Below are 20675 nucleotides of genomic sequence, written 5' to 3' on the forward strand. Positions count from 1 at the left end.
CTATTTTTTGAGGAATTACTGAGAGCAATGAAAAGAATGTTGTTGAAGTTCAGTAAATATGCACATATTATCTACCTGAAATCTGTGGCTCAAAATCATTGTAAAATTACTTAAAAGTGAAATCTGTTGCTCAAAACCAGACGACTAATACTTATACTAGAAAGTTTTATTTCCTGTAACACCTATACACTTCCTGTTAAGCTGAAATAGGAACAGGAAGTGTTGGCCTGCCTTGGAATGGACAACACATAATGATAGCATTGGATGTAATATAATGTTTCCATAGATACCTCTTGTTTTTGAAGGACAGATTCAAAATGAACTCTTACATTTTTTATTCCAGTAATAATACCTTCATTTAAACATCCCATAATGACAAATGTCTAGGAAGGTCTCCTCATTCCTTTGGACAGTGAATGAAAAGACACATACAGTGGTAAGTCCATAGCTCTCAAGGTTAGACATTTCCAGTGTGTGAGATTAAATGGGGTGATGGCCTTAAAATTTTGGTCAGACTATTGTGAAGGTTGCAATAGCAACAAAGCCCATACAATCAAAACAATAAGCTCGGACTAAGTTACCTTGTAACGGCACAGATTTTTGTGATGCATAAGATTCTATTGGTTCGGTGTGAGACTTGAGAACTATGTAAAACTGATGTATTTCAGTCTTTCACGTTTACAATTTTAGCCTGAAGTGTATGTATATACCCTTTAGGCATAAGACCATGTGTTGTTGAATAGGTGTGATTCAAACGAAGCAGAAAGCCTGTGCCCCGTAGGAGGGGCGGGGCAGAAAGCATGTCCCCCGTAGGAGGAGCCGGGCCAGGGACTTTTACCTTCTACAAGACGTAGCATTAAACATTCAGAAGATCACTCAGTTAACCAGCCATGGGACAAAACCTCTGGCTTCATGTTAGCAAAACAAACACACCTCAGTGAATGATGCAAGTGACACAGGCAGTTACCCGGGTTACGATCACCAGAGCTGAAGTGGGCAATGTGTTTCATGTTCATTAAAATGCACGAGCTTGATATTTTAGAGCACTAGGAATTTTTCAGGTCTTTTAGTGTTTGCAACTTGAAAAGAGAATTGGCCTGGGTATCTGTGATGGTTTAATTTGGGCAATGCATGCAAAATCGAGTTAAGCACAAATTTGTTTTAAAAGGACAGCACACAGTCAGTATTTCAGTTACATTACATCAGAATGAGCTATAAGCCACGTTTCCATCTGCAGTCCCTGGGCAGCTGAAATGATTACTACCTTGGGCTGCAAATGTACTTTTAAACCCTAATTGACAATAGCCCTGAAAACAAACGCCAGAACAGTGCTGCATCTTTGCTAGTGCTGGCTGCAAGCACTCTCATCCTCTTAAACACAGGCACACTTGCATACAGATAGACCAGGAGACGGTTAGGCAGGCAGGCAGAGTAAAGGTGGTATATACCCTGTTGTTTGAGAGCCTGTGTTATGGCAGGGGCTGTGTGCAGGATCCCTGACTGGGGACTTAAAGCTGTGTTTTAGCATTAGATTTTTCCTCTTTTCATGAATGGTTCAGGTTGCCATAGAAATAACGCCAGCTGGATGCGACAGTTCTGCTGAGTCCACACAGATTTTCAGCAGGTCCATTATTCATCCCCAAGCGGGTTCTCATCTCCAGTATTGATCTCCACATTGGTTCGTTTATGCTCATTTAGCTCTGAATGTTGACGGCGAGGAAATGACATTGGGTGCCGCCCCTTGGAAGCCGAAGCTTTTTGCACAGCGCCTCTGGCACGGCTCTGTTCTGGATCTGAATGGGTCAGAAACGTGTGTGTTTCACACTCAACTCTTCACCTTTCAGCTTGGCAGTGCTAATAGGTTCTGCTCCTCTGGGGCGGGAGGCCGGCCCTCTGTTCTCCCAGTAGTCCAGCGACCTCAGGCCTTCTCAAGGTCGGCCATTAAGCAAAGACTGATTACTCTGTACCTTTCTGGCCAATGTTAAACGAAATCTCTTAGAGAAAGGCTAATGAACACGGAGCAAGGTCGCCCGGTACATGTACAGTATTTAAAAAGGGGCGTGCAAGCCAGACGTGACGTAGGCACGGACTCAGCGGCACGGTTTCCTTCCCAGCATGCACTGCCTTGCATGTCACCGGGTCTGATCTTGCAGGTGATGGATTAGCATGTCTGTGTTTTGTTCTTGGGGGCAGGGACACGTGGTTGTGTGTGTTGTACTGCAGGTCCTGCTGGGATGAACGTAGATGGGACAAAATGTGTAGATGCACCAATACGTGACTGATCAGATAAATGGATGCTGGTGCCCTCTTCTGCCTTTAGGGGGCACTGTAGCACTTTCCAGTATGTTTGCTGTTTTGTATGTCTCTCTCTCTCTTTCTCTATCTCTCTTCTTCACACTCACTCACTTTCTTCAGTCTTTGTTTCCTGTCTGTATTTTCCTTTACTCTTTCAACCTTTCTTTCTCTTTCACCTTCTCTCATTTTCCCTTCTGCAGTTCCTGCTCATCACTCTTTTCATCATCCTCTCTCTCTCTCTCTCTCTCTCTCACTCACTCACTCACTCTCTCTCTCTCTCTCTCTCTCTCTCTCTCTATATATATATATATATATATATATATATATATATATATATATATATATATATATTCTGTCTATCCCATTCTCTCTCATAAGTGCACGTGCGTACACACACACACACGCACAAATGCACACACAGACACACACACACACACACGTAAGCAGAGAATTCGCTTACACACAACTTGCAGACAAAGCCCACTGTGAAGCTGGTACAAGCACATTGACTTGTTTGCGCTATTATTACCTGTGCCTCTTTGAACATTGAGGTGTCTAATACATATGGCCCTCCCTGCAGACTGTGACTACGAGCGTGTGGGTGTTCTGCCAAACACAGTGCATTTCCTCACTAACCAAAGGGCTCCATCTCTGGTCTTAGCATGCGCATCTCTCCAGGCTGCTCCACGCTTGATTCATATTAAACTATTAAACTATTTACATGCACTTATTATCTTTCCAACAGAAATTATGCTATGAATACAGGGAACACTGTGTATGTAAAATAAGTTATTACGGACCCAGTGTATTATTTCCTGTTAGGACACAAAACTCATTTTCTAAGTGATCTTCTGATTATTCAAGTTATTTTCTGATTATCTATATGATCCTCTGGTTACCTATGTGATCATCTGGTTAATTAGGTGATCCTCTGGTTACCTATGTGATCCTCTGGTTACATATGTGATCCTCTGGTTAATTAGGTGATCCTCTGGTTACCTATGTGATCCTCTGGTTACCTACGTGATCCTCTCCTTACCTATGTAATCCTTTGGTTACCTATGTGATCCACTGGTTACCTATGTGATCCTCTCCTTACCTATGTAATCCTTTGGTTACCTATGTGATCCACTGGTTACGTATGTGATCCAATGGTTACCTATGTGATCCTCTCCTTACTTATGTGATCCTTTGGTTACCTAGGTGATCCTCTGGTTGCCTATATGATCCTGTGGTTACCTATGTGATCCTTTGGTTACCTAGGTGATCCTCTGGTTACCTATGTGATCCTCTGGTTACCAAGGTGATCCTCTGGTTACCTAGGTGTTCCTATCAGTGTCAATGGGGTGAGAGAATGAGAATGTTTGAAGTCAGGGTTAGGGTTGTCTCCAAAATGAGCTTTTAAGGACTTGTGTGACATTTTCCCAAAGGGCTCTTAAAGTTGCTTTGATCAGGGAGAGCTGCCGCGCTCTCTGCTCCATTGTTCCTTCATTACACCGTCACGCACTCAGGGCTTCGTTGACTGTACGCCTGTCCTCTCTGGCTGCTGCAGTCGTTAGAGGGGCTTTGAGGCCCTTCCGAACACTCAGTGCTTCAGTGCACCCCAAACTGAGCTATTGCCTCGTCCTTTAATGTGATAATTAAGGCTTCTCATGAACTTGCTAATGCAGCCAGGTACTTTTTGAAAGTAGGTTTGGTGTAGCTGTGTCTGTTTGTGTCACTGCAGCGATAACCGGAACCCGTGTGGTTTTTTCTGCTCTCCTACCCAGCGTTGTCTTTTGATGTGTGCAGGTGGTACGGTGGTGAGTAGTGGAGAAGCAGAAACACACACAGGAGCAACGTTTTGACAGGTTATTGTCATCTGTGAGAACAAGGCTCCTGGCAGGAGTGCACAGTGCTTTTCCCTGCTCTAATACCTTCCACTTAACAACTGAAGTGCTTGGTAATTAGCTGATTAGTCGATAATTAGCAGATTATCTTCATACTGTCCTCGGACCCTCGAGGGCAGGGGTGTGCAAATCCAGGTCTATTTACATGAAAGTCTTGATAATGAACTGATGGCTTCAATTTGGTAAAAGTAAAGAGAAAATGCAGCAATGAACAATGTTGTGATTCTGAGGAGCTGGATTGAGGTCAGTGAGCGATTCATTGATTTATTGATTCGTACACTCAGACTAGGTCTGTCAAGAACTCATTTGTCATCTTCAGGTCCACCCTGATTGAAAAGACGAGGGATGGATACAGCGCCCCCTGCAGGTGCATTAGGGACCGTTTGGTCTGAGGGCTGGACCAATATCCTAATCTGAACTCATAACACTCCCTTGTTTCCAGCTGACTATGACCACTCTGACCACTTTGATCACTCTGAGCACACTCTACACTGAGCACTCTCTACACTGAGCACACTCTACACTGAGCACTCTGAACTTCAGTGCCTCCCCAAACTGAGCAAGAGGAGCCATGGGACCAGGTTTCACTTGGTGGAAATGGAAAGAAGAGATAACAAAAAGTGATTTGAAATTATGGCTAATATGGAAAGAATAGTTTCATTATTTTAGACACTGTTAATTTGTGACTTTTGGAAGTGAACCTCCACGCCCTAAAAATCTTCTTCCCTTAGAAAAGAAGGTTTTTCAGATGAATATTTTAGAGAGTGGAAGAGTCTCAGGGTGTGTGTGTGTGTGTGTGTGTGTGTGTGTGTGTGTGTGTGTGTGTGTGTGTGTGTGTTTGTGTGTACGGCTTGCTCTCTCTCTCTGACTCCCTCCATCTCTCTCTTATCCCCCTCCCTCTCCTCTGCCTTTCCTGAACTTTGCCACATGGACCTGGAGATGCTGGTGCAGCTCTGTATGTACATCATGACTAATAGGAGCAGAGGAGTCTGGAGCTACAGATGGTCTGTAGTGACATTGATCTGCATGAGGGCTCCCCAGTGAACATGTCTGCCTGTAGGAGGGGCAACCCCAGGATACGTCTACCAGTAGGAGGGGCTACCCCATGATGTCTCGGCCTGGAGGAGGGGATACCCCATGACAGTGGGGAACCGTCAGGGCCCTCTATGCCCTTTCAGAGGGCCTAAAATATTCGTAAAATATAAATATAAATAATTTATAAAATTTTTTAAATCTACTTACAGTTTGACAATCGACATCTAAACAATTACAGAAATATAAGCAAAGAAATTATTCACCTGTGTCTATTCAATCTGTGTTGGAAGGTGAGGGGTTAAGTGGAAGCCTGTGAGCCTGTGTCTCCCCCTATCAGGACTGTGATCAAATCAAATATATTTGTATAGCGCTTTTCACAACATATGTTGTCACAAAGTGCTTTACAGGATTTACAAGGTTAACAATATTATGGGTCCAAATCCCTAATGAGCAAGCCAAAGGCGACAGTGGCAAGGAAAAATTCCCTAGATGGTGGGGAATAGGAAGAAACCTTGGGAGGACCAAGACTCAAAAGGGAACCCATCCTCCATTGGGCGGCCCGTTAACACACAAATTACACAAAAACAAATTATACAGACTAATACACAAGTTACAAACAAATCACACAACCAGGCTAAGTATAAGGTAACTAGAATGAAAGTTCTGGGTGTTGATATTGTCAATGTAAACGTCTTATGATGAACGCCAGGTTTTCATTCCGTGTGGTATTGTAGGCTCCAACTGCAGTGTTACTCCCCAAGTGAACCTCGGAGAAGAAAGATATGTGATGTGGTAAATATGTAACAGATTATTCAAAGGCCAAATTAAACAGATAAGTCTTTAGTTGAGTTTTAAACATTGAGACTGTGTCTGAGTCCCGAATAAAGGCAGGAAGATTATTCCACAGTTGTAGAGCTTTAAAAGAAAAGGCTCTTCCACCTGCTGTGATCTTTTTGATCCTAGGAACAGTTAATAAGCCTGCGTCCTGTGAACGAAGTGAATGTGCTGGGTTGTAATGATCAATAAGTTCACTAAGATACTCTGGAGCTAAGCCATGCAGTGTTTTATATGTTAATAAAAGTATTTTATAGTCAATACGGAATCTAACTGGCAGCCAATGTAATGATGATAGTACAAGACTAATGTGATCAAATTGTTTAGTTTTCGTTAAAACTCGTGCTGCTGCGTTCTGAACCAGCTGGAGTTTGTTTATCGATTTACCAGAACATCCAGCTAGAAGACTATTGCAATAATCTAGGCGAGAGGATATGAATGCATGGATTAGTTTTTCCGCATCACTAGTATTTAATAGATTTCTAATTTTAGCAATGCTGCGTAAGTGAAAGAATGCTACCCTAGTTATATTATTAATGTGTGAATCGAACGAGAGATCTGGGTCTATTGTGACACCTAAGTTCTTTACCTCTGCGCTGGGGGTTATAGTAAAGGAATGTAGATTCAATGCTACATTACGTATCTTATCTCTCGCTGCCCTAGACCCAACTATTATTAGCTCTGTTTTATCTGGATTTAGTGCTAGAACGTTACACGCCATCCAATGTTTCATCTCTTCTACACACTTCTCGATTTTACTGTTTACACCTAAATCATCGGGTTTAGCCAATGAATATAGTTGGGTGTCGTCTGCGTAGGAGTGGAAACTGATGTCGTGCTTATGCATAATCTCGCCTAAGGGTAACATGTAAAGTGTAAATAGAAGTGGTCCTAGGACTGTCCCTTGTGGGACACCATATTTAACCTGCAGATTTAGATGTTCTATTATTAACACTTACACATTGGAAGCGGTCGGTCAGATATGATCTAAACCAGGAGAGTGCAACTCCTTTAATACCTACTGTGTTTTCTAGTCGATCCAGCAAAATGTTGTGGTCTACAGTATCAAAAGCTGCGCTAAGATCTAACAGTATAAGGAATGAGATGAGCCCATCATCGGACGATGATGCCCACTGTTCGTTTACAGAGGGCCTGGCAGTTATAATTCAGCACAATACCAGTTCCAAATAACAGCAAAATTGACCAATCATATCTTCCCTCTTAGTGGGCGGGCGTAACTGTATGATAATTTCCGCCCGCTGTGGCTACGCTAGCTGTCGTTAGCATACCACCGCTAGCTAGTTTTGATTCATTCCTTTGATGCCCTCGTGCGCGTTGTTTACATATTCCGCTCCTGAGGAACACAGAGCTGTGAACCTTATTTTGTTGGAACCTTATTTTGCTTAAGAAGTTACCTAGTACAGATATTATTGTTTATTGCGTTTCTAAAGCTGTACTGTCGTCTCAGTTTTTTATTTTTTATTTATTGCAGTTAATTAGGAAAGGAAACTTTTTTTTTCTGGGGGGGAACGGGCCCAGCGGGCCCAGGTTTAATGGTCACGGTTGGCTAGTGCCCCATGATGTCTCTGCCTGTAGGAGGGGCTACCCCAGGATACATCTGCCTGTAGGAGGGGCTACCCCAGGATATGTCTGCCTGTAGGAGGGGCTACCCCAAGAAGTCTCTGCCTGTAGGAGGGACTACTCCATGATGTCTGTCTGTAGGAGGGGCTACCCCATGATGTCTCTGCCTGTAGGAGGGGCTACCCCATGATGTCTCTGCCTGTAGGAGGGCCACCCTATGATGTCTCTGCCTGTAGGAGCGGCTACCCCAGGAAGTCTCTCCATCTTATTTTTCACTTTTTATTTTATTTTTTCACTTTTTTCAAAGTAATACTAATGGAAATTTTCCAGGACTATTGGAACTGAATCTAAATTTACTTAATCTACACTATAAGCCAGAATTCAAACCTTCCAGACCTAATCTAACACACACATGCTCCATCTCAAGATATGTAGGCGTGCAGACCTGAACAAATACAAACAGTGAAAATCACCAGGTTTGACACCCCTGCTATAAATAGAAGGAAACAGTTAACAGCAGGGGTGGGAGTACATCATTCTGTCATGACTTCTGCTGTCATACTGTGAACCCCTTGGAAATAAAGTTTATCTTTTTGTGGGACTCCCTCAACAGCGTTGTCCTGTCTGAGTGGCGGTTTTCTTCTTCTTCTGTTCCCCAAACATCCTTGGGGCAGCTCAGGCACATGGACTCAAAGCCTCCCCATCAGACGTACTGCGGAACGTTTCGCACATCCGCTAACGCTAAAATGCGCAGAGGAGCTGGCCGAGGAACTGAGCTCTGTTTAAAAAATTGACGCGACTTTCCTTTGTTCAAACGTGCTGTTGGCTGTGCCAGTTTCCCTGAACATCATTCATTACATTCAGATATTATTGATTTGTCTTTTGTAATAAATTACAGTGAATGGAGTGTGGTGTTAGGGGGTAGTAGTTAATGACTGGGGGCACTTGCGTGACTGACAAGTGCTTCTCAGCCTCTGGGTTTCCCACGATTGCTGCCAGCACAGGCTGCTCTCAGACAGGACGTCTGCCTGATCACGTAGGTAACCAGTGCTCCTCATCTCACAATTCAGGACTCGAGCAACAGCTCATAAAAGCCTTTATGGTCAGTCTGCCAGAGGAACTGAGGGGGATATGGCACCCACGAGGCAGTAACGCTTTGCAGAGAACTGGGATGAGTGTCTGACTGGGAATGGGGGTGTTTAAGCCAAATCACTGATGGTACCACTATGGTAGGTCAGTGGTAGGTCTATGGTAGGTCTAAGAGAGGCAATTTTCAGCACATTGTGTGCGGTTGCATCTCCACCTTCTCTGGGTGGCTTTCTGCTGCTTTTCTGTATATTCACTGTACCATTCAAATTCTTACACAGGAACCATTTTGATCAGTTGGTTGGTTTATTGGTCCCTGTGTCCATGCATGGTAAATTGGTTCCTTATAACTGAAACAGTTTTTGCAGTTTCTTTTCATAGAAAATGACACAGTTCCAAAATGTGCAGTTTCACTGTACATTGTAAGTTGGAATTAAATATGAGAAGCATCTATTATTCAGGTGGGAAATATTCTCATTTAATTCTCAGTTGAACGGGCCTGTCTGTTGCGGTGTTCTCTGTGCTGCATGTTGAACAAGGCATTTTTTAAATAATGATTTTTTCATAGTAAATGACTCATCCTTCATCTAAATGATTTTTCCTATAGCATGACTCATCCTCTATCAAAATCAGATGGCATTGAAAGTTATAGGTGCAGTATGTGCCACAAGTATAGGTGGGAATGAAATCCCCTGGATTTATCTTGATAAGTGACTGAGAAAACCTAAAAGCAATAACCAATAGATTAATATATGCATTTTAATATAGGCAAAGACAAAGTCACGATAAACCAGCTAGTATGTCAAATAGATTTGTTTAAAAAGACAACATTAATTTAATATTCAAGGCAAATGTGGGATGTACCTGATGTGTTCTATAGTCCATTATCTTAATAGATCTGAACCAAGGCGAGTTAGTTAATGGGGAATTTCATACCCGACCAGCTTAAACACACATCGTAATATTGCTTAATGGAGGATGTCCGTGGTTAGGACTGTGTAACTAATTGTAATACATGATGAGGCAATGAAAAAGCAATGAAAAACAAAAGTATGCAAATGATAAACCTGTATGACAGAACGAGAGATGGAGGGAGGAATAGATGGATGGAGGGGAGGAAGGGCTAGAGAAGATGGGAGGGGAAGTTCACAGAGAGGTGCATTCTAGTTGTGGGGTTTTGTGGGTGGGCGTGGATGGTTTTGGGGTTGTTGAGAGCAGTTACACATGTGCATTGGACAGACTGAGAGAGACAACAGAACACAAGTCCTCTCTGATGGCCACTCTTACTCACTCTTCTAACATCTCTCTCTCTCTCTCTCTCTCTCTCTCTCTCTCTCTCTCTCTATTTCTTTTCTTGCACTCACTCATACTGTTTCCCTGAATGTCACTCTTATTCTCTCTCTTATGCCATGTGCCAAACTATCTCTTTCACCCCAGAAAGTCTACACAGCATGACTCCTGTATCTGTGTGACATGGCCAGCAGAAAAAGCCCAGGAGCGCCTCGTCCCTTTATAACGACTCAATTTCAGAATCACCATGAAATCAAAGCAGAGTAAAGTAAGATTACCCACAATTCCACTGCTTCTTAAGCGGCAGGTGATTTCGAGAGGAAACGGCGTGGTGTGTGTGTGAGAGAGAGAGAGAGAGAGAGAGAGAGAGAGAGAGAGAGAGAGAGAGAGAGAGAGAGAGAGAGAGAGAGAGAGAGAGAGGAGGGGGGGGGCAGAAGCGGGCAGAGGCAGTAAGCTATTAAACGATCAGGTTTTGGTGGCACCCAGCAGGTGGGTAATTAAGAGGTACAATGACTCAGCTCATCATTTGCTTCCGTGTGGGAGTTTGCTACTGGGCCGGTAACCGTCGGCATCGAGTTGCGTTTGTATGAGAGAGTCGGGCCAGCTCAGTATCTCCACGGCCTCGCTTTAGATATCACGAAATTGTGCTTTTCTTTCCGTTTCTTTCTCTCCAACACAAGGCTGTGCTTGAAACAAAACCGACGGAGCACAGAAAGCCCGTAAGAGGCGCGTATTGTCGCATTGTTCAGGTACGAAACGCTCTTAGTCTGAAATGAAAGACGCGGCCGGATACGCTCTCTGGCGCTGGTGTGAATGTGCCCGATCCAGTTAAAAACACTTTACCATCGCCACAAACACAATGCCTAAGCCGTTAGCATCTGTGAACATCTCCTTTATGCTCTCTTTCTTTTGCTTTTTTTCTTTCGCTCTTTCTTTCAGATCAGAATGGTTTCAGATCCTAATTCGCTAAAAATAAAATACAAATGCAGTAAGGTAGGTACTACACAGCTAAGGAAAACCAAGAGTAAATTGTGTATGAATAAACATCCACATATTATTTAAAATATTATTATATAAGATATTATATATATATATATATATATATATATATATATATATATATATATATATATATATATATATATATATGGGTTTATTCTAAAGGTCATTTGTGTTGTGGAAAGAAAACAGTCCTAGTCTGAGCCTAATAAAAACATCAGAGGGAATCAACACTTAAAAAACAAGTGATCAAAAGGAGTAAAATATACACAAACCTGCTTCCTTTCAAAGATTTTAAAATGAAAACCTAGAAGATACAGTAAAAAATACACAAAAAAGAGAACATTTATTCGCTCAGCTTCCTAAGTCATATACATTTAACTTCAGTGGAAAATGATAAATGATTTCCTCTGTGTTGTTAGACTGAAATCCGTTCTATATATACTGTGTGATTTTGATTTGCATAATCACAGCACAACACACTGAAACTGAAATAAAAATACCCAGGTACACATGGGGCCAACAGAGAATAACCTGCCAATAAAAACATAATCTGCCAATATGGTGATGGTCGTGGTTATGACTGATAGACACAGTCCCCTCTTGCTTCTGCATCACTATTTCATCCTTAAGTCTCAACTTTGTTCATGTAACCCTGTTCAGTAAATATACCACATTCATCTACAAAGGTCCACTGTGGTCAACAGTTTAAGTCTGAGGTCAGAGTTCAAAGACATGAGAGTTCAAAGACAAAGATATATATAGCACAAAAAAGGTTCAAGTTCATTCTTTTGAATGCATTTAATGGGTAACCTTGAGCAGGTGTCTGACAGTCTCGGCATGGTTAGCGCTCTCTTTTTAAGGTTCCACTAACACTCTGAGTCAGGCCGTGTACTGTGGATTGTTTTTAACATGGTGTTTCTGTGATTGAGTCAGTCATTAGGTTTGAGTTTGGTGCAAATTACACAGCATGGCGTGACAATTCGGCCAATCACACGGCCAGGCATGACTAGGGGGCTGAGCGAACAGATGGGGGCCGGAGCTCATTTTGAATTGCGAAATGTGTCACGAGCAGCCTGTTTACTCCCCGGCTAAGGACGAGCCCCAGGGAGATGCTGTTGTCACATGACATGAGGGATGTGTCACTGTGCTGAGAAGCAGGGGCTAGATGGGGCGGAGGGATCTGTTCCAACAGCAGGAATACTTGTTTTAGCTCCTTAACTTAATACTCATGTTTTATTACCTTACTATGGCTTTTAGTGCATTTGTGCTTGTGTGTGTGTGTGTGTGTGTGTGTGTGTGTGTGTGTGTGTGTGTGTGTGTGTGTGTGTGTGTATGTGTGTGTGTGTGCGCGCGTGTGTGCTCGTGTGTGTGTGTGTGTGTGTGTGTGTATGAGAGAGAGAGAGATAGAGATACAGAGAAAGAAAGGGAAAGAAAAAGCAAAAGAGATTTCTTTCCATTTACAATTCTTATAAGCGATATTGATGCATTTAGCTCATTCGGCTGCCTATAGTCCATTAGGGTCGCTGATCTGAGAACAGCCGTGTTCTCAGACAAGAACCATGACTCAGCAGAGACACAGTTGTGAAGATGAACATGTCAGTCGCTCTGCATCATCCCTGTTTACATTTGAGCGGAGCCGCTGATGGAGCTCTGGACGGGAGCCCTGGAAAGGCGGAGGGGTTTCACAGCGTCTGTGTGGGCAAGTGCCGCGGTTTTGCAGTTCAGCTAGTGCAGATAGGGCCGATGGCGTGGGTTGGTCCCTTGGCTAAAGAGTTGTTGGGCTGAAAGTGTTTTTAGAGTGGGCGGGGGCAGGTTGCTTACACCTGCTCCTAACGAGGTCGTTAGCCAAATTCAGTCCTTGGCAAGTGAGCAGAGCACCTGCTGGAGTGATGTGATGGCGTTTGGCTGGCGCGTTGCTCTGGCAAGCAGCGGTAGATCTGGGGGCCCTCGGGCCCTGCACAGAAGCCTCTGAGTAAAGATGCCGGCCTCTGCAGACAAGCCTGTGAGTGAAGCCCCGGCTGTAAGCCTCAGTTTTGCTTTGGATGTTTCGGGAGTTTGTAAGTGCCTGATTCACACTCAGATTAAGCTTCAGCTATCTGATGCATGTGTTCGTGTCAGTGCTGTAATCTGCACTTGGTATCCTGTTGGGGTTGTCAGTTGGTTACATCTGCTAAACATTCCATGTGAGGCTTGCGAACTATGATAGGGCTTGCATTTTTATCAGGGAGCCTTCATTCGAGCGCTCTTTCATTCTAGTGCTCTTTGTAGCATGGAGCAAGTTTAACGCACCACTGGGCTAGGAGGCCGGCGGATTTTGCCACATTCTAACAAAATGTCGTCGATAATGTGTAGATAGCTTTTCATGAAAGATGTGAGGAAATATTTCACTAAGAGTACACGTTACAGATGAAGGATTTTCCAGTCGCAGGTCCTGAGGTCTTACAGGTCTAGATCTTACAGACTTCCCTCCCTTTTCCCACCCAGGTGACAGGTGCAACTATTTGCATTTATTGTTCAGTTACGCACCAGCAATTACGAAATCCTAATTGGATTTGGATTCAAAGGTTCAGATTTAAACAGCTATGGATGCAGAGAGGTAATGACTCCAGGTTTTGGGCCAGAGCTTTGCCTGTTCCCCAGGCGTATGAGACACAGGATTCTTCCAGAGCTTATTTGCTGTCTTTCCCCACCTCAGCATGAACAAGTTTGTTCTTTTTTTCGTTTGTCTGAAACACGCTCAGAGGAATTAGCACGCGTCTCTGGAACCGTCCTCGCTTTGTCCTCACTTAAGCGCTCTGTCCTCACTTAAGCGCTCTTTCCTTGCTTAAGCGCGTTCCATTAATGAATAGTCAGGAGCCTGGTTTGCCTTGACCCGCCGTGTTCACGCACTTGTTTAAAAAACCCCACAAACAAACAAACAAATGCAGTGACGTGCATTGCGGCGAGTGCTGACATGCGAGTGCTAATGCATCCCAAACAGCGGCAACAAAAGAGGCTTTTCACACTGCGACAGACAGGCTGTCTAACAGACGTGACACCGCCATACACAGACAGAAATATTCCCTCATGCTCGTCCACAGCAATGGCCAGTAGACCTCTAAATGAAAACACGCTGCAGTGATCATTTAGTTTTTAAACACTGTAAAATCTCATAAACTCCATGTTGTAGTTGTTTCTTGTGCAGTGTGTATCCGGTGTTCACATATCTGTCATAAATACTTAATGGACGTTTGGACAGGGAGATAGCTGCTGTATATTCCTGCTCTGGTCTTATTAAATCTATGGGGCAGGCATGTTTGACACTTCCTACCAATTTGCCATGATCGAGTTGTTCACAGACAGCGACTGTCCAATCCACAAGACCGTCAAGCTGGTAACGAGGACGCGTGTGTGCCCCAGAGAGTCGTCACGGAAACCCTTTTGCCCTGAATCTCATTATTAGATCGGATCCTTGGTGCCCAATGGAATGGAGCGAGAATGACAGGATCCTACAGACTGTTCTAGGATGTCTGAGAGAACTGTCTAGCTCCCCTGGCTTATGTTATAGCTAAGAGACCATCAGCCCCAGTTTATGATGCCAGAAGACTGGAAGGCTGTGCATATTTCCTCCCTGTCTCCTTGGACAAAAAGGTGCCACGCAGGACTGTGGAGCTCATCCAGGCCCGCCGGGCCCCGAGATCCATGCCCACCTGCTCCCTGGGCCTGGCAAGGGCCCACCCACCTGCTGCCATAGCGACGAGTGAGTGATTGGCGTCTCTTGGAGGCTGTACCTCTTTGGCACAATGCACGCTGTTCTACTTGCCAGGGTATAAACTAGATTTAGAAGTCAAGGAAACATGGCATGTCTTTTATCAAAAATGTCAAATGTGGCCATGTGAGAATAATTCACCTCGGCACAGGAGAAGAGGAGCCACCGGGGTACCCGACGTCAGGCAGGAAAATGGGCCAGTGTGCAGTGGTTCACACACACCTCTCCCATGAGACACACCGAGATGTGAGATCTCCTCTCCTGAGTGATGCTAGACCCCCTCTCTGGCTCTCTCTGAAAATGGTGTCAAATGCATTGGCTACATAATAACAAATGCCCTTGCACTGTACGCATGTGAATTTGCGGTTCATCTTCACTGTGTGTGTGTGTGTGTGTGTGTGTGTGTGTGTGTGTGTGTGTGTGTGTGTGTGTGTGTGTGTGTGTGTGTGTATGTGTTTAAAGTGTGTTTCCCTGTACTTTCACAGAGGACACGTCTATACGTCAGTCTCGTTCATGCAGGTCCAAACGAAGGAGCATGGGTACTTATCTGGGTTTTTTCCCCCATTTCTTCTTAGCTGATGTTTTGTAATGACTTTCCCTTATTGATTAAATGTAATTATAGAGTAATGGTCTGAAGGCTTTCAGGACATGTGGCTATCATTAGGCATTTGGTCTGCAAAGAGGACGTTCGAGTCAGTGGAGGGGTGTGGGGGTGGAGGAGTATGGGTGTGTGGGGTGGAGAGGTGTGGGGATGGAAGGGTATGGGTGTGTGTAGTTGGTGTATTTGGAGGTGTCTGGTGATGGAGGGTGTAGTTGATGGTGTAGTTGGAGGTGTCTGGTAATGGAGGGTGTAGTTTGTGGTGTAGTTGGAGGTGTCTGGTGATGGAGAGTGTAGTTGGTGGTGTAGTTGGAGGTGTCTGGTGATGGAGAGTGTAGTTGGTGGTGTAGTTGGAGGTGTCTGGTGATGGAGGGTGTAGATGGTGGTGTAGTTGGAGGTGTTTGGTGATGGAGGGTGTAGTTGGTGGTGTAGTTGGAGGTGTCTGGTGATGGAGGGTGTAGATGGTGGTGTAGTTGGAGGTGTTTGGTGATGGAGGGTGTAGTTGGTGGTGTAGTTGGAGGTGTCTGGTGATGGAGGGTGTAGATGGTGGTGTAGTTGGAGGTGTTTGGTGATGGAGGGTGTAGTTGGTGGTGTAGTTGGAGGTGTCTGGTGATGGAGGGTGTGGGCCACACTTCCTGCTTCTGCATTCTGTCCTGACAAAGACAATTAACTGGCATGAAAAGTGTTGCATTAAAAATTGGAAATTGATTCTAGGGGCCGATTTGGTACCATAGTTGACTAATGAAAAGATGGGCCTGAGTTCAGGGCCCTGTTATTAAATACGCCATTAGCATTTCTCTTAGTGATAAGACCTATTTGCACTTTTTACATCTCATATAGTGGCAAATATGCCTCATCCCCAGAGATTAGACACTACGACAGTGATGTTTCAGTGTAATGTGGTCAGACAAAAGCCATTGTGCAGGACCACACCACAAGTGCATTAGCAGCTACCACACACCCCCGCGTTACGTCTGGGGGATAACGAGAGGAAGTTGTGTTTCTGTGGTGAACACACACAAGGTCAACGTTGGGAAGAGCGTTTCTGCTAGTGCTGTGCAGTGTGTTTCTGTTGCCATCTCTGCATCGTGTTTCTCTGCATCCTGACAGAATGTGCCGTGGGTGTTATCCAGCTCATGTGTCAACGAACACGACTACGAACGTGTCTGGGTTTCTGACAGCGCTCCACAGAGCGTTTCATAGACAGTTTGGTTCCGTGATGCCTTTTGATATATGAAGCACTGCGTTTATGCTTTTGTGACATGCTGTGTTTGGGTAATTACATATTTACCTATGTGAAGTTAGTTCATACATCACCAACAGTTCTATATTTGGAAAACCGAGATCGGGCTGCGTGGTTAAGCGTCAGGGCCCTACCTGTGATTGGGCTGCGTGGTTAAGCGTCAGGGCCCTACCTGTGATTGGTTCACTCTGCCTTCTGCATGAAAGCTGACGTGTGAATGTTCACACCCACTCACGTTGCTCCTGCATACATACGTTAACAAACATGGCCAAGACACGAACTCCTTTGGTGCATGAGAGTGCGGTAAACTTCCCTGTGTTGTTATTCAGCTCTGCATATTCAAACAGGCCTAACATTCAATTAATAGTCGGTATCTCAGCGGTGCTTAAATCCCACCCCAGGGACGCCCGCGCCTGCTCTGTCTTTGCCCTGTTCACTTCCACACATTCCATTTCACTTGCTGCAGGCCTTCGTAATTACCAGCTCAATAAGGTGATTTAAAGGCGGGGAAACACAACACATACATGTACGCAAAACAACACATTCTGTTCTGCTTGTATTCGCACTAGGGTCAAATATAATCCCGACTGTTGGTGGGCATAATCTGTAAATCTGGAGACGTTGGACCTTGGACCCAGTTACACATGAGTCATCCAGAACTTCGTCACTTTCAGTGGAGCTTGTTTCTGACAAACGCTGCAGATGAAGAATTCGTGTGAGTTTGCGCAATGGACCCAGTTCTGCTTGGGACGGGAAGGTTTAATCATCCTCTGCTGTTGTACCGCACCACCGAGGAGGTATACGTCACCCTCACAGATGTTTGAAAACAAAGTGTTTTTCTCCGTCCCTGAGGACTTCCGCTTGGACAAGTGTCTGTCCCATTCCTTCACTACTGGTCTGTCCCATTCCTTCACTACTGGTCTGTCCCATTCCTTCACTACTGGTCTGTCCCATTCCTTCACTACTGGTCTGTCCCATTCCTTCACTACTGGTCTGTCCCATTCCTTCACTACTGGTCTGTCCCATTCCTTCACTACTGGTCTGTCCCATTCCTTCACTACTGAGACCCGTGTTGTCACCTGGAATAATTCCAAGCTTGTGTTGAAACATCCTGTTTATTTGTTTGTGTGTATATTTGTTTTCTTTGCCATATTTTTCTACAGATGTAATAGAGAGGAGATGATTTAGTTGTCTATAAACTGCCATGCCGGTGAATGCTAGCTGAGTTTAATTAAGCGTCCACAAAAAACTGCTCTGCACTCCGTTGATTCATAAAAATGACCTTTGCAGTCAATTAAGGTAAAGGTGAAACACAAAGAATGGTGAGTGAGAGAGAACACAGGCAGAGGCAGAGGAGAGTGAAAGGGAGACAGAAGAGAGAGAGAGAGAGCGAGAGGGAGCGAAAGCGTGTGTGTGTGTGTGTGTGTGTGTGTGTGTTTCTCCAGAATCTGTCTAGTCACCTGCTGTTTTATACAGTATGTGATTCTGATCTCTGTGCAGTGAAGGCTACAAGTCCAGGTGTTAAAAGGTGCTAATAGTTTGACAATGGGTAATGAGGTATTACCATAACAATCAGTGCAGCTTAATTCATGATCAATCGCGGTGGCCGTGGAAACGAGTCTAGCGTGTCTCCCCGAGTGTGTGTGGAGCGTGTGTGCACACCTACTTGACAGTGTGCTTCAGACTATTTTTGGGAAGGTGACTCATTTGTCACTGTGCAAACTGAAAGAGGATGTGCAAGAGCCGAGGTCAGCGCTCCACAAGTGGAGGGAACCATCAACAAATAGGCTCTGGTGGAGGAAGACGTGGAGGGCCCAGTAGCGCGGGGGTGGAGGGCCCAGTAGCGCGGGGGTGGAGGGCCCAGCAGCGCGGGGGTGGAGGGCCCAGCAGCACAGGGGTGGAGGGCCCAGCAGCACGGGGGTGGAGGGCCCAGCAGCACGGGGGTGGAGGGCCCAGCAGCACGGGGGTGGAGGGCCCAGCAGCACGGGGTGGAGGGTGGGACACTGCCCTGAGTGGCAGGTGCACTGGAAGGCCACGTTTGTAAAACAGTATGTCAATCTGTAATGATAATAATGGATCTGGGAACGTTGTCTCTGGTTCTTGATCCAGCTGGCTGTGACAGGGATAATGTCGAGAGAATAAAAGAAAAAGAGAAAAAAGAAAAAGATGTTTTCCTGCGGTGAATTGAGTGATCTCAGTGACGTGATGAGGCTATAATGTCTTTTAAGTGTGGTGTGCCTGAACGTAATCAGGCTCTGCTCAGTGCCACTGTGAAATTGTAGCAGCCCCAGACGTCACAGCACAGCTCATGACGCAGGTGTGTCCAGGGCTGGAGATCAGGTGGTCAGTACGGGCAGATTGTCCAATAGTGCAGACTGATGATCAGGTGGTCATTAGAGGCAGATTGTATGGCAGTGCAGGGCATGACTGAGGACTCCATGGCACAAGTTCACTGAACACATAGGACCCTGCTACTGAACACAGTCTCTCTCTCTCTCTCCCTCCCTCCCTCTCTCTCTCTCTCCCTCCCTCTCTCACAGTCTCTCTCCCTCCCTCTCTCACTCTCTCTCTCTCTCTCTCTCTGCTATTGTTGGTATGATTTGTGAGATAGTTAGTCGCATGCACCCCCACCCACAGCCAATCAATTTAGTTTTCTTTCCTTCAGTGAACATGTGATTCAACTCAAAGGGATTGTTAGTTTTCTAATTTGTGTTACAGTGGGGGATACACTATATTCTACAGTGCAGGAGGGTAGTAGGCTCGTGACTGAACATTTCTTTCAAGTTTTCAGTAAGGAATCACTTCAACCTGCAGTTCTGTTTTGTATATGCCAGTTACAAATAACATCCTTTCTGTATGGCAGGGAGCCCTTGTTACAGTAGAGGACGCGTGCTGTCCACACTGCTCAGTAAGCACAGAGCTAATTATCACCACGTCGAGAAGTGCCTGCTGCCTTTCTGACTATGTTTTTAAAGCTTGATGTCTCAGGTTGATCGATGCACTGCTGCTGTGTGCAGAAATGTGAGGCGACACTGTGTGCGGAAACGTGACATAACGTGACACTGTGCGCAGAAACGTGATGCGATGTGACACTGTGTGCAGAACCGTGCCATGACATGTTGCTTGCAGACGCTGTTTTTCCTTGATGCACCTAAGACTGGAATTTGATTGCTTCCAAAAGTCAGCAAAAAAAATATGAACAATATCAGATTTTCAACCTCATCTTTTGTAGCCATTTGTCTGGGGATGCGATTTCTCTGTTGGCTCCTCTCTGGAGGTAAATTTATATCCACCACACAGGGGGAAACCAATCACGGGGGCCAACGACCACTTCCTTTGCACAACAAAACTCTTTCATTGACTGGGCAGTAATTACCACAGTGGCATCATAAAGTAGCTGGAGCAGATTGGTGGCGCGATGTATTGACTCGCTCCTGAGTTGGGTTTGGCTGCAGTGAGGTGGCTGATGGGATATTCAGACCTCCACGTCTCCCTCCGGGTCTACACTCACACACTCTCTCTACGCGTTTGCTCTTATGGGTTTATTTATTCTGATTTGCGCTGGTTTCAGAGGGGCTTCACCAGACAAGTTCTTCGTTCATCTCTCGTGTGAATGTGTGTTTCTCAACCTTCAGTTTCCGGAATACATCAGTAGCCATGGTGAAGTTGAAGTAAAGAAGTCAAGAAGTCAGCAGGCGAATCCCCTCTGTTTGGATTGTGTTTTTGCTGTAATGTGTCCCTTAACCCACTTTATTATCCACTCTCTCCGCACGCTCGCTCTGTCTCTGACCTCTCTGTGGTCTAACTCAAGGCTTGGCCTGCTTGCTACCAGCTGTCTGGGATGGTTCATTAGCCAGCTGACTCCAAGCCTGGAAGTCTCTGACCCTGAATGCTGCTCCTCACAGAACACAAACTCCAACACACACACACACACACACACACACACACACGCGCACACACACACACACACACACACACACACACACACACACACACACACGCACACACACGCACAAGCTTCCATGGGCCAGCCACATGCTGCAAGCACTATGCACATGTGTGCACACACCACAC

General features: G+C 45.1%; 1 long non-coding RNA gene across 1 annotated transcript in view; it reads left to right on the forward strand.

Annotated features, from left to right (window-relative positions):
• Positions 1-214: 214 nt before the first annotated feature.
• The window catches only part of LOC143513859 (uncharacterized), a 39210-nt gene continuing 18749 nt past the window's right edge, over positions 215-20675 (forward strand). The window contains exon 1 of the long non-coding RNA XR_013130690.1: positions 215-436. This is a non-coding gene — a long non-coding RNA (uncharacterized LOC143513859). The remainder of the gene's footprint in view (positions 437-20675) is intronic.

Source organism: Brachyhypopomus gauderio, chromosome 5, assembly GCF_052324685.1.
Source record: "Brachyhypopomus gauderio isolate BG-103 chromosome 5, BGAUD_0.2, whole genome shotgun sequence".
NCBI classification, from domain to species: Eukaryota; Metazoa; Chordata; class Actinopteri; order Gymnotiformes; family Hypopomidae; genus Brachyhypopomus; species Brachyhypopomus gauderio.